The 14,509-nt window shown below is 44.0% G+C and overlaps 1 long non-coding RNA gene across 1 annotated transcript; it reads left to right on the top strand.

Moving 5' to 3' along the window:
* Positions 1-3,757: 3,757 nt before the first annotated feature.
* LOC106587372 (uncharacterized) lies at positions 3,758-12,978 on the top strand. The gene is made up of 2 exons (XR_001324427.2): positions 3,758-4,075; positions 12,134-12,978. It is a non-coding gene; the product is annotated as an uncharacterized lncRNA (long non-coding RNA).
* The last annotated feature ends 1,531 nt before the right edge of the window (positions 12,979-14,509 follow it).

The following is a 14,509-nucleotide window of genomic DNA, read 5'->3' on the forward strand; positions in this document are numbered from 1 at the left end:
TAGTGTAATGTCAAACCTCAGAACTCAGCTTTCCGACCTGTATGGTAGTTTCTCAGGTATAATTACAAAAACATGCATACAGTACCGAGGGGGGAATCTCTTCTGTAAGCAACACCCAAATTACTGTGAATTTAAAGAATCCTGGTTTTCGTTACACCTCAAAAGCCCTCCATCTCTCTCTCTCTCTCTCTCTCTCTCTCTCTCTCTCTCTCTCTCTCTCTCTCTCTCTCTCTCCATCTCTCCCTTCATCTCTGGTTCCTTCCCTGTCTCTCTGTATACAGTGTGTGTAACTGGACCCCAGGGATTCCACATAAGACTGAAAGACATCTGTCTGTAATGTAACATTTCCTAACATTTCATTCCAAGTGGGTAATTCCTGACTGCTCTCACCCTGTGAAAACAGATCAGTGCCCCATCGCCCCTCCTCACCCCCCGCGCCATCCTCTCCCCATCCCCTGCTGAAACTCTTTCTGTCTGCTGAAGTGTTTTCCACGCTCCTCCTGTGGGTGGGTGGCACGCTGCTCCCTGCAGAGCGCTGTTTAAACACCCCCCCTCCTCCTGAGCCCAGGGCATGCTGGGACGACTGGCCCACACAGGTTAACGGTAATTGCATCAGGAAGTGTGATCAGTATGGTTCAAGAGCTGCCTAATTCTATCAGCAGGCCGGGGCGAGAGGGAGAGGTACAGGAGGGAGAGAGAGGGGTACAAAAAAGAAAAAGAGAGGGGTATGGAGAGAGAGAAAGTGAGAGAGAGGGATACAGAGAAAGCGAGAAATACAGAAAAAAAGAGAGGTAGGAATACATGAGTGAAGGCATGGGGCCGTGCGTGTTTCTTAGGCTGGGATGGATGGTCAGAGCTCATTAACCACAAGAGCGATTCATATTCCTGTCAGAGGAACTCAGCCCGCAGCGAGATGGGAACAATTAAAACGCCGGACGGCTTTTGAATGGAAATGATTGATGAATAACGAGCCTTTGTGAGTTATAGAGAGCTACAGGGAGAAATGACATCTATTACAGCACTGTCTGATTCCTGCTAGACTCGTTTGGCCATGAGGTACTTTACTGTTCTTATGGGCTGTCAGATGCTGTATATAGATTCCTTTTAACATAATACATGTTGAATGTGGTCAGAGGTAGAAAGAGAAATCTGGCTGTGATGTTCTGTCAACATTGAGCTCAATGCCAAATGCTGATAGATCTGTAACTAGTCGATGGAGATATAACACACTTGAGGTAGAGACCTTTGGTAGGAAACATGTCCAATATTCGACTACTGTTACGCCATGTAGTAACACACCCCAATGAGACAGAGAGGGCCGGAGGGTGATGAGAACTTCCTCTACAGGTTCTTCAGCCTGTTGTGTCGTGAGGTTAGAACCCTGCCACTGGAAACACATCCTGCCTTGACCTATCACATCAGCCATCAGCCAGAGACCAGGGATCTCCCAGGCTGGCCTTTCCATGTTGTAAGTCAGGGACTCAGACAGAGTAAGCCATCAGGCTGGAGACGCCAGACCTGCAGTTACAACAGAACTGGGACCAGTGACGGATCACTCACTGTTCCCCCCTCAGGGGCTGTGTGTGTGTATGTGTGTGTGTGTGCGCACCTCTCAGGGCCTGACGCAGACAAATCTCTCGCCAGCTCGTCTCCCATAAGAGCACCATAGAGAACAACCTGGTGACATGTATAGAATAGCAGGAAGAGAGGACATCCGAACAACGCAGCTGGAATTCTGCCATTGCATGTGAGCCCCGGCACTCCCGATCTCCCGTGTGTATGTGTATGTGAGAGGAGACGCAGGCGGGATGGAGGGTAGTGGAAAATGATCTGATGACTGGGAAAAAGAGGTTCTGGAACATAAGTCTTATGTGTGAGGTTGCTGGGGGAAATACACACTTTGAGGAGGAAGATGGGGGTGGGGGGGACAGCTCCCAGCCTATCTTACATTTGCAGAATGTAAGATATATGAAACGCTCATATAATATATAAAAAAATACGGTATATTTTTTCTGTATTTATCAGTAATGCCTTCATGTATGCTAAATAGTTGACCATTGGGTTGAGGACTGGGTAGGTTGGGATGTAGTAAGGAATAGGACTACCAGAGAGAGTGTGAGAGAGATGGAGGGAGAGATGGAAAGAGGGAAATAAGGAGTATATGAGAGCAGGTTCAGAATGCTGTCCCTCGTGTGCTGTGTGTGCTGAACTGTGAGAGGCCTGGACACATGCAGACCACGAGAGACGGCTCCGCTCAATCCCTGTTTATAACCCCCTACACCCTCAGTGAGCCCTCACTGCTACTGCTTACACACACACACACACACACACAAAGACACCACCGTTTTTAATAGTTAAATAAAATAATTGATTTATTAACAAGGTATTCATGAAGAAATTGATAATACATCTTATCTCATCCTATCATGTTGAATCTTATCTTACTTCCACTACAACAAAATAAATAATTATACTGTATATCATTACTCAAATATCAATGTGCTGTATTCTTATGATTTAGAATCACCATGGAAATGAGTGTCACGGCTGTTTGAGTGAGCGGACCAAGATGCAGCGTTTTCGTAGTTCCACATATTTATTAAAAGTGAAACTGAATGCAATACACTAATTACTTGAAAATACAAAACAACAAACCATGACGCAGAGAGGACACCACACTACTCAAAAGACAATAACCCACAAACCACAATGAGGAAAAAACCCTACTTAAATATGATCTCTAATCAAAGGCAAATGAGGATCAGCTGCCTCCAATTAGAGATCAACCCCAAACAATCCAACATAGAAATAGAAAACTGGAATTTAAACATAGAACTAGAAAACATAGATCAGCCCCAAAACACCCCCTGTCACACCCTGCCCTACACTACTATAGAAAATGACATCAGGATGTGACAGCAGACTGGTTTCAAATCAAATCAACACTAACTCTGACTCTTAGCAACAACATTCTAAAGTCAAACATTCTATAAAATGTGCTTTGTTGTTGACATGTTCTAATGTTAGTATTGCCCTCACAATGAAATTAAGTGTCACTGGGAACATGGAAGGGCATTAATTTACCTTGCCTTGGTGCTAATCTGTTTCTGCTCTCTTGGCAATTCTGTATGGAATTGTCATGCAAATGGAGCCATGTTTAGCTTGAAAATTACAATGGAGTAGGCAAAAGTATAAACAGATCTAAGACCAGTCTATTAATGTGAGTGGAGGTCCTGCCTCCTTAGTTATTTTATGAGTGATGGCTTATCAGCCAATCACATGACAGTTAGTGCTTTTATTTATTTTATTGAACCTTTAATTAACTAGGCAAGTCAGTTAAGAACAAATTCTTATTTACAATGATGGCCTACCAAATGGCAAAATACCTGCTGCGGGGACGGGGGCTGGGATTAAAAATAAAAAACATATAAATATAGGACAAAACACACATCACGACAAGAGAGACAACACTACATAAAAAGAGACCTAAGACAACATAACAAGGCAACAACACATGACAACACAGCATGGTATCAACACAACATGACAACAACATGGTAGAAACACAACATGGTAGCAGCACAAAACACGGTATAAACATTACTGGGCACAGACAACAGCACAAAGGGCAAGAAGGTAGAGACATACATCACAAAGCAGCCACAACGGTCAGTAAGAGTGTCCATGATTGAGTCTTTGAATGAAGAGATTGAGATAAAACTGTCCAGAGTTGTTTAGCGATTTAATGCTTTTTGCGTTCGGTTTGGTTTCGGTTTGACTATTGAAAAATAATCAGGAAGGAAGAAACCCAGAACCCAGAACGGTGGAAGCTGCGGTGGTGGTGGGATATCAGAAACAGCAAGCGTAGTGAGTTACAGCAGCGCATGCGTACACGTGACATCCGCATTGAGGAAGAATGTGTAGAACTGTTCAACTCAAATGGACCGCATGTCATTAGAGTCTGAATCCATTTGGTATAATATCCGCTAATGCAATCAGCTGATGCCGCCACACTCAGGTTTCCCGTTTGAACTGGCTCAGCTTTATTTATATTTGTTGCGCGCTGGATTGAGCTGTAAGTATTACCTCAGAAAGTTCTCGTGTCGGAGCTAGTTGGTCTAAAGTGTGTTATTTGCAAGTTGATAATAAAAGGCTTCTTTCCATGACTTCAAGAAACGAGGAGTTGGCGGGGAACAGGATAATTGATCTAGCTAACGTTACAGTACAGGAGTTACCGTTAGCCAGCTATGGTAAAGTTAACAGGAGATGGCTAATCAACTCCAATGGAGCCAACACAACACTATTATTTAGCTGCTATAATAAATAATGATAAAATGTTGTTTTGATACTCTCATGGTCGATTACTCACCCACAATTCTTGTATTTGTATTTATTAAGGATCCCCAGTAGCTTCTGCCAGGGCAAGATTAAGATTAAGACAACTACATCACAAATAAAATAAAACAGTACATCATACAAACATTAGTATTTTTAGTATTTATTAGGATCCCCATTAGCTGTTGCGAAATCAACAGTTACTCCGGGGGTACACCAACTTTACCTCCCGTTGTTTTGTATTTTTAATCCCAACCCCCCAGTCCCTGTCCCTGCAGGAGGTCTTTTGCCTTTTGGTAGACCGTCATTGTAAATAACAATTTGTTCTTAACTGACTTGCCTAGCTAAATAAAGGTTAAAGATTTTTGATTAAAAAAAAATACTCTACCACTATATACAATACAAAATGTATAATTCCACAATACTACATTACAATGTATGTGCATATAGAGAGTGTGTGTGTGTGTGTGTGTGTGTGTGTGAGTTTTCACAGTCTACGTTGTTCCATAAGGGGTGTAGTTTTATCTGTTTTTTAAAAATCTGTTTTCACTGCTCGCTTGAGTCACTTGATGTGGAAGCGAGTTCCATGTAGTCATGGCTCTATGTAGTACTGTGCATTTCACAGTCTGTTCTGTGAAGAGACCCCTGGTGGCATGTCTTGTGGGGGTATGTATGGATGTCTGAGCTGTTTAAACAGACAGCTCAGTGCTTTCAACATGTCAATACTTCTCACAAAGACAAGTAGTGATGCAGTCAATCTCTCCTCTTCTTTAAACCAGGAGAGATTGACAGGCATGTTATTGATGTAAAATTGTAACAGCAGACTATGATCGATGATGTCAAAAGCTGCTCCCACAATCTTTTTATTATCAGTGTGTCTTAATAATGGAGCAGGGAAGGGGTTGTATTGGCTGAGCTAGGCTGCTCAGGGCTGGGTAGAGGGTCTCACGTGCCTTACTGTGGTGGAGGTAGTTGTGGAGGTGGTGGTTGTGATGATGGTGTTGGTGGTCAGAGTGGCCAGATGTGGGGCCACCGGGCTGCTAGACTAAACCTGTGTGGAGAAAGATTCTCCAGAAGTCCACAGCTACAGGCCTGACTGCCTCCTCTACAGGGCTGCTGCCCACATGTGCACCTTACCGCCCACTCGGGTGGGCACGCCACGTTACACATCCCATCTGCAACTAAAACATGTCAATAAGGTAGGAATGTTGCGTCACACTGGTGAGGGAGGGGTAGGAGAAAGGGGTTCAGGGGGAAACGGTGGTTGGGGCAGACAACTGTAAATACCTCTTTTGTTTGGTAGACTGACTCCAACTTTTTCCCCTCCTGGAATGACAGAGGTAGAGACTGACTGTGTGGGTCATAACATCAGCGTTAGCCTTGTAGCCTTTACGTAATGTGTCACGTTGACTTCGTTTAGGCCACTGTATGTTAGCCTATTAGCCCTTATTGTGGCCCTTGACAATACATGAACTCATGGTTTGTTATGGTGTTGTTCAGTTGTTTGCTGAACCATCAATGGTAGTTGGTTGACCTACCATGCTCAGCCTTGCTATGCACTTTAATGCCCTGATTGTTTACCCCCCGGTGCCGCAGAGGTCAATGGAAACTCCCAGTCAGTCAGAGTGTAGGAGGCTGGCAGGGATATAGGAACTGTAGGTAGTAAAGGTACGAGAGAAAGGAAAAAGCAGTGTGGGTTGAGTGTGGGTAGGGATGTTCAGTCCAGTCATACGTGAAGTGTTTTGGTGTCGGTGTCCAGCGTACATACGGTATCTGACCAAGGATCCAAATCCACCTGAATGAACGTGTAAACGGAGAGCAGAGCCAAACCTTAGCGTGTCCTCCTATTCCCATTCACCGTGCTGGCTGATGGGACACGTTTCGGCTGGCCACCCCAAGGGGGAGGTAGGAGATCCGGAGAATGGGTGATGGTTCCAGAAGTGTGTGTGGGGGGGTCTGGAGAATGGGTGATGGTTCCAGAAGTGGGGGGGGGGGGGTCTATGGGAATCTAAGGTGTTCCTAGTGGATAAAATACTAGGTAAGGTTACAACAAAGCACTGGTGAAGTTAGATATTGAACGGAGAGAATTAACTTGGTTGTTAACATAAATTACCTTGTTATCCTCAACTTACATAAAATGACAAAAGTGGACCGATCAAATGTTGATTTGCTTAATTATAATTTTATTTCACTTTGAGCCCTGTGCTGCAGAAATATGTACAGTCCTGTTTTGCAGAAATAAACAAAAATAATTTAACAAATCATAATCTGTCCACATTTTTCCAACTTGCGTGAATCTCTTTGATGGTATCGTACCTTGAACAATCACGTACAACATTGCGGTATATTGCCATTTTTTCAAGTTGTAGGTTGTGTGTATTTATCTTATCTGAGGCACGTTACTGGCCTCCAGATTAACTAAATGGTTGTGTAACAATCCGATATGCTGCAGGAGAATCACCAGCGAGCTATCATCTCTGGACTTAAACATTTCCTTCCTCTTACCAATTTGTTCCTAACGCTCACTTCCTGTTCAGTCTAACATCCATGCCAACCAGCTCTCTGGGAGATGGGTGATATCATCATATCAGTCCATCACCAAAATATGACTCTTCAATTTGCACCATTTAAAAAAGGAAAAAATAGAACTATTCTGAACTGGGAATACACCATATTTTCGCTTTGATTCAAGATAGCAAACAGATTTTTAAGGTGCAGACAAGTCAATTGAGGGGTTAAAATATGGGTGTGGTAGAAAGGAGAGGGAAAGAGAGTGAATGTCCAATAGTTTCCACTCATATTAGCCATTGAGTCAGAGTGTGGATGAGGATGGGGAAGGGCAGAGGAATATCTCCCCCAGAGTAAATACACATCCTCACTTTGCCATTGTAGCCTAACGTCTCTGTGGCCTCACCCACGCAGTGTGGTCAAACAACTTCCCCTTTACCTCACTATGCAGCCATTGTACTCCAATGTCTCTCCCTCTCTCCCTATTTTCTTTTGCTTGGGGTTTTTGGACAGTGTAAACGATACAAAGGGCATTTATGTCTTTGGCAGTAGCTCAGTGTCGAGGTCTCTGTCTGTACACTAAGAAAGACTGTTGTATGGCTTCCCTTCGCCCTGCAGGGTTATTGGCTCGTATTCTAGAGCAGCCAGAGTCTTTACAGGTGAAAGGCAGCCATGCCTGGCCAGAGCAGGCTGGTGGGTTTCAGGGAGGTCTGGCAGCAGAGAAGGTGGGGTAGACTACGGTCTCCTCTGATCTGGAGCCCACTTGGGAGAGCAGCACAGCTTAAGTGGCCTCTGGATAGTTGACGTGAGCAAAATATTTTCAGAACTGATTATGTGTGTGTGTGTGTGTGTGTGTGTGTGGAGGGGGGGGGTGTTCTGGTCATGTGTGTGTGTGTGTGTGTGGGAGGGGGGGGTGTTCTGGTCGTGTGTGTGTGTGTGGGAGGGGGGGGGTGTTCTGGTCATGTGTGTGTGTGTGTGGGAGGGGGGGGTGTTCTGGTCATGTGTGTGTGTGTGGGAGGGGGGGGTGTTCTGGTCATGTGTGTGTGTGTGTGGCAGGGGGGGGGGTGTTCTGGTCATGTGTGTGTTTGCTCCCAAATCATAAAAATTGAAAGAAAAGGTGACATTTTTTTACCGCCTGATAAAGTCCACCACCCCCCAACATTTTCCCTCCCTCATCTTGACATATTTGTATTTTATTCCAAAGATAGGCGAGAGCCAATGGAATGCGCCTGGCTCTGGTTTCTGAGTGAAAGGCGTGTTAATACTTCTGACTCTAATCACAGAGTTCACATATTGGTTTGATTTGTGCAGATCAGGCTCTAATGGGCAAACACTCGCAGGGCTAGTCAATGTGTGAGTGGATGGAGCAGGGCTGGGGCTCACAGATATACGGGTCACTGTGTGTGTGTGTGTGTTACAGATATGCAACCTTTGGAGCTTAACCTTGTCGGCTGAGAGGGTGCAGAAGATGTGTGTGAGACATGTAATCTGTGGTAGACACTGCCCTGTGCTTGTGGGGTATCAGTGAAGACTCTGAGTGTACTGCATCAATGTGGGGTATTAGTGAAGATGCTCTAATGGGCTGAGAGCAAGGTACTGCAGCTGCTTTGAGATGGCAGTGGAGAAGAGGTGTAAAAATCATACGTGTTCACCTCCCCTTCTATATTGTCCATGACTCTTCTCAGCTCTACCCAATTCTTAGTCCACTGACGGTAATACAACATCCACCCCCCCACCCCTCCCTATATCCTTTGCTGGGAAATCAGATATTTTGCTAAAATTACCTGCGTTGCTCAGATTTTCTCTCATTCCTTTCCCTCTCTCTCTTTCTCTCTCTCCCTCCTTCTCTTTCTATCTCCCTCTCTATCTCTCTCTTTCTCTGCTCCCTTTCCCCCCTTTCACTCTCATCATCTCCATCCACAGAAAGCTGTGGGTCTTTTCCTCTGTCCTGCAAACTGAGGTCTGCCTGGTGTTGTGTGGTTGTGGCCGGGATGCTGCAGTTGCCAGGTTTATGGCTGGACGCTGCGGTTGCCAGATTGATGGGTTATTCCCGTAGGAGGGAAACCAAACAATTCCTCGAATGTACCTTCAGACTCCTGAGGAGAAATATACAGCATCTTGTCCCTTTAGTCAGGTCAGGCTGGAAAGATGGATGAGCTCAGGATTATGGGGGATGGTAGTTGTGAATACAGGGCCTTGTTTAACAGGGCCTTGGTCTCTCTTCACAGCATCATAGACAGATGAAGCTAGACTGAGAGTAGGTTTGGCTGCGTAGACCACTCTGTCACACACTGACAGGCTGGATCATTGACTCATAGGGAATGTAATCCAACAGTTGTGCTCCTCCAAAAATGTTAACTATGGCAGATATGAGAGGGGTGCAGGTTGTGTAAGATTCTAATATTCTGCTGGCCTGCTGTGTGGCCTAGCTGTGCTGAGGCAGTTTAAACAGATAATACATCTCCCCCATATGGTACACACACATACACGCCAGCACACATTGCACCCGTACACACACTCACACGCACACACACACACATCTCCTCCCTCACATGGCAGGTTGACTGTGTTTACCCCATCCCAGACACACGGCAATAAAGCATCCAGGTTTTCCAGAGTGTCCAGGCCAGGCATGGACACTCCTCTACCCCCTATCCTGGGGAGCTGCACTTGACCATGGGCCCCCTCCTCTGGAGAGCATGGAGAGTCCTGGCTGTCTGATGTGTATTCCTCTGTGAGTGTGGCTGTGTGTTTAGTTATTAAAAGGTTGACTTTATGCAAAGTGACAGTGATGATGATACATTATCCTTCTCCAGGACTCACAGAGATAAACACTGTTGTGGCTGTGAGCCACCGTGATGATTTACACTGTTTTGGTCAGTCGAGGTTAAAGTGAGGAGCTCAGCGAAAAGGTATTTTTCCTCTGTGTGAATGTGTGTGTGTGTGTGTGTGTGTGTGTGTGTGTGTGTGTGTGTGTGTGCGCTTTTTGTGTGTGTGTTAATGCGTGCGTGTGTGTGTAACATCCCTGATTCGCTCTCTCTCTCTCTGTGTGTGTGTGTGTGTGTGTGTGTGTGAAATATGACAGTGAAAACGGCTGTATTTCATTATGTGACAGGGATGGAAATGTCTCTGATAGTGAAACAATAGTGTTGAGGAGGTTAGCTAGTGTGTGAGAGAGCTACTTAAAATGCTTACATTCAGCTCTGAAACTGGAACCAAAATATGGGGACTTGAAGAAGACTAGAGGAGTATCCTATGAAGCAGGTTTGAGGAGTTAGTGAGGTAACTTTGGTCAACGCTGAGTTAAACTCTGGATAACCAGTCATACAAAAGTGGCTTACCTTTTACCCAGGTACACTTCTATGGCAATGAATCCTTCAGAACTAACCTGCACTGGGGGCAGGCGAACTCACGGCTATCTCCACTTACCCTGAATGAAATGACTGAGCCGCGAGTTGAGGACCAATGAAATCAGATTCACTCCCTCTTGCAAAGATTGCGTGCAAAATTACTTGAAAAAATGTACATTTTTAGAGTACGTTTGTTATCCTTTCCCCAATAGATCATACATAAAAAGTTGTATAAAAATGAACTATTACAATTTCATGGGACTCATCAAAACAGTCAAACAGAGCACAGCGATACCACTACAAATCCACTAATTAATCGACTCCGTCTAAATCAGATTTTAAGTTTTCATATACCTTCATACTAAATGGTACACTGTGCCATTGAGCCACATATAGTGCTGTACACACTGCCTTCCACTGCCCAGAAGTGCTTAGCAGTGGGTACTCAGGTAGTGGGACTGTAATGGCATTCTTAGTTAATGGAGGATGTCTCTACTGCTGGGCATTGGAGCACAAAATGGATCCTCTCTGAAATGAAGCCTTGTTTCCTCCTGATGTCTGCCCTCTGGGTTCCAAAATGGTGGACAGACAGTCTGCTTTGCTCAGACTGATGCACTTGAAGTGGAGGTACTGTAAGACATTAACCTTCAGCAGCTTTCTGATATCTGTCCGGTATTTGGTATGTTGTATATTTGGTATGTTGTATATTTGGTATGTTGTGTATTTGGTATGTTGTGTATTTGGTATGTAAAATGTGAAATTAACATGACTTGTACTACAGGTATATGATCTTAATATTTTTTTTGCCGTTTTGCTACAGCTGGAAAATAATTCTGCAGCAACAGGAAATGTGAATTATTACATGGATTATAATGAATGGACATTTTTGTAGTGGTTGATACATTTTTCGTAACGGAAAATCAAGTCTGAAATGTAAAAGTGTACATTAAATGAAGGAGGATCAAATGAAGATCCTACATCTGTATAAAATGAAAAGCCTGATGTTAAATATGTTAAATATGTATCTGTATTCGTGCAGTATGTCGGCATCTGTACATGTGTCCGTGTGTATTTATATGCATGCGTACTTGTGCGTGTGTGTGTAGATGCATGTTATTGTACGTGCAACGCTACATGCTAGCTTGGATGCGTGTGTATGCGGTAAAGGAGGAGCAGCTCGCTGGGCCGAATGTTGGGTGCCGAGGCGGGCCGGTCCGGGGCAGTGTTTATGCTATGCTATGATTAACACCGTCCAGGTGCTCTGTTGGCAGGCCTGGCCACCCACCGCCCACTGTTGCTGCTGCTTGAGACACACATTTCCCCCTTCGTGGCTGGGCCCAGTCATCCATATTTACAAAGCTGCGCGAGCCAACACGCTGAACTATTGACCACCATTTATTCTTATTCTCAGACTCTCATAAACAATGCTTCTTCACTGACAGAGAGATGGAGAGGGAGAAGAGAGTCCAGAGAGGAGAGAGAGGTGTAGGCGGCTGGGGGAGGAAGTTAGAATTCCACAATGAAACAGAGTGTAAGTAAGGAGGGTGGAGGGGATGGAGAGGAGATGGGGTGTGAAATAGAGAGAGAGAGAGAGCGAGGGAAAGAGACCAAGGGAGAAAGAGACGGAGGTGTGTGTGTGTCGGGCTCCTTAGCTGTGACGGTCTGCTTCAGAGGGAACAAGCTGAGGATGAATGCCACAGACAGCGCTCAGATGGCGTTGAGCATTTCATTAACCCTATCTCCCCTGGTCTAGACAGGAAGGACCAGGCCTGGCCCCACACAACCATTGCCCTGTTGAGGGAGCTGATCTTGGGGCTGGGTCAGCGCTTGCCGAGCCCCTGGGAGGCAGCATGCTGTTTGTTTTGCCCTAGTTGTGTACTGTATGTACCCACAGTCTGTTTGTTCAAAATGGCTTATTCATGCTTCACCTCTATTCACAGGATTCTCACACTGAGCTTGCTCAGAAGAGATGTCTGTCCTCATGTTTGCTGATTGGTCCCAGAGCCGAGAAGCTGTCAGAGACTGAGGTCAGAGTGAGGAGAGAAGAGGACAAGAGGATAAAGGAGAGGACAAGAGAAGAGAAGAGAGTAGAAGAGGAGAAGAAAGATGGATAGGAGGAGGAAGGGAAGGAGAGCAGAGTGGGGAGCTGAATCAATAGTCCAGAGAATCTGCATTCTTCCCCTCAACTGTCTGACTCAGTGATAAGTGTTCCTAATTGTGTAATCACTGGCATTGGTATGAGTAGTTGTGTAATAACAGTCGTTTAACACAATATCTCATCTCACTCCCACTCAGTGTATCAGTACGTATTCACACCTGTTTTCTTGACGTCCTGTTGGAATAACTAACTTTTTGGCATCGGTTTGTGTTTAACATTGTACATTTCTGTGACACCAAATCATTTCATCACCATATGTTTTTTGGCCAAAACTCAGTTTAGGTACTATTCATAGGTTATTGAAGTATAATATATTATATCATTATTTGATATGAAGCATATTAGCATGTTTTCGTTCATTTAATAACTGATGTATTTGTAATTTCAGGGTACAGCAGAATATTGACATTTGTCCTTAGGATTGTTCTGTAAGAGAGAAGGTAGAGGCCCTTTGATCTGCGGCCTACAGAGTATCAGTCCTATCCCTGCTGCAAAGGCATCTGGGATGCTGGAGGAACCACAGGTCTAGAGAAAACACACTCCAAGCCTACTCTTTGAGCACTGGATTTTACAAGCCAAACAAGTGGTCGGGCCTTCCCCCATGTCAAATAAATATGATGTCAAACAGATAGTCATCAACCATGTGTTTTAATTGTCAGACAGGAAGATTGGATTTGATTTCCGAGGGAGATACTCTGAATGATTGGTTGTCCTATTTTACAAAGCTATAACTATAAGCAAGCAAGAGCTTGAACTGATGTGACTGAAATCCATAACTGAAACATATCGCCTTCAATTTAGGATTATGGTATAGTTAGAATTATTTTAGCCTTATTTAAAGATGCAGTCCTGGATCTTAAGCACTTACAAATGCGTACAATATTGTATGAATTGGAATTCGTATAAAAAAACAAACAATTGTGCTACATTTTTGGGGACCCGTTTTGGCTAGTGAACACTACCTTCAAAACTATTGGCTGAAATTCAAACCTTTGGAGCATCACTTTAATTCCAGATGTAAGGACTAGTGTGAGACTGACTGAGTATACCTACACACACTTTGCTTAGAGAAAAACAGGAAAGCACCACCCACCAAAAATATGATATAAATGTCTACTACAGTGCCTTACAATAGTATTCTTCCCCCTTGGCGTTTTTCCTATTTTGTTGCATTACAACCTGTAATTTAAATGGATTTTTATTTGGGTTTCATGTAATGGACATACACAAAATTGTAAAAATTGTTGAAGTGAAATGAAAAAAGATGACTTAAAAATAAAAAAAATAATAAAGGAAACTAGAAAGTGGTGCGTGCATATGTATTCACCCCCTTTGCTATGAAGCCCCTAAATAAGATCTGGTGCAACCAATTACCTTCAGAAGTGACATAATTAGTTAAATAAAGTCCACCTGTTTGCAATCTAAATGTCACATGATCTGTCACATGATCTCAGTATATATACACCTGTTCTGAAAGGCCCCAGAGTCTGAAACACTGCTAAGCAATGGGCACCACCAAGCAAACGGCACCATGAAGACCAAGTGAGCTCTCCAAACAGGTCAGGCACAAAAGTTGTGGAGAAGTACAGATCAGGGTTGGGCTATAAAAAACTATCCGAAACTTTGAACATCCCATGGAGCACCATTAAATCCATTATTAAAAAATGGAAAGAATATGGCACCACAACAAACCTGCCAAAAGCCCACCAAAACTCACGACCAGGCAAGGAGGGCATTAATCAGAGGTGCAACAAAGAGACCAAAGATAACCCCGAAGGAGCTGCAAAGCTCCACAGCAGAGATTGGAGTATCTGTCCATAGGACCACTTTAAGATGTACACTCCACAGAGCTGGGCTTTACGGAAGAATGGCCAGAAAAAAAGCTATTGCTTAAAGAACAAAATAAGCAAACACGTTTGGTGTTCTCCAAAAGGCATGTGGAAGACCCCCCAAACTCCCTATCTGTAAATAGCACACCCAACTATGTCATCTCCATATTGTTATTTTTTTTTACTCTTTTGCACCACAGTATCTCTACTTGCACATCATCATCTGCACATCTATCACTCCAGTGTTAATGCTAAATTGTAATTATTTCACCTCTTTGGCCTATTTATTGCCTTACCTCCCTAATCTTACTACATTTGCACACACTGTA

The sequence above is a fragment of the Salmo salar genome, chromosome ssa26 (genome assembly GCF_905237065.1).
Source record: "Salmo salar chromosome ssa26, Ssal_v3.1, whole genome shotgun sequence".
Taxonomy (NCBI): Eukaryota; Metazoa; Chordata; class Actinopteri; order Salmoniformes; family Salmonidae; genus Salmo; species Salmo salar.